We start from the raw sequence: 756 nt of genomic DNA, 5'->3' as shown, positions 1-756 counted from the left end.
CTCCTTCCCACGGTTGGGGTCTCTCTGTCGTCCCCTCTGCTACATCTCCTCCTCCTGCTGGAGAAAAGCCCTCTGCTTGTGAGGGGTCAGGTGGTTAGACTAGGCCCACCCCCATAATCCGGGAAAGTCCATAACCTGTCATCATGAGGTGCAATGGCCACACTGCGTAGGTAGGTATGTGACAGAGACAACAGTGACAAAGTGTGTATTAGTATCCACACGTCATTCTCTCCCCGGCTGGGGAAGAAAGCTCCGGTGACAATTCAACATCATCCAGTTGCTGCCCGTGTTATATGTTTGGGAATAATAGAGGCCAGGGAGGAGGAGACGCCATCCAGGGCCGGCACGCACTGGAGAGAGCGGTTAGCCACCCCGTCTCGCGTGCCTGAGAGAGCAGAGCTGGCCCAGCTGCAGCACCCAGGAGGAGGGGGACCCAGAGGTGTGCAGAGACCACGGGGTTCTGGGACCTGCAGGGCGTGAGACATGGAGCATGGGAAACTACACAAAAAGGATTTTAAAAGGGATGCTGTGTCATCTTTTAATGTTCTTTGGGATGCCTTAATCGGGATTGACCGCGGACCTGCCTGTGTCTGAGGCGCCGCGCACGCTGCACGCTCGGATACCATACCCAGGCTCCAGGGGCACCCGTGGCTGACATCAGCAGCTTTCCGTCAGGGCCATTCGGTGCCCTGGGTCTGTGCGCATCACCGCCCCACGCAGCGCGAAGTGGGGTTCCTCCAGCGCCACGTGCGTCCC

The sequence above is a fragment of the Eumetopias jubatus genome, unplaced genomic scaffold (assembly GCF_037043125.1).
Source record: "Eumetopias jubatus isolate StellerSeaLion01/CBP00866 unplaced genomic scaffold, mEumJub1_p1.0 scaffold_16, whole genome shotgun sequence".
NCBI classification, from domain to species: Eukaryota; Metazoa; Chordata; class Mammalia; order Carnivora; family Otariidae; genus Eumetopias; species Eumetopias jubatus.
Note: the sequence above shows the minus strand (reverse complement) of the source record.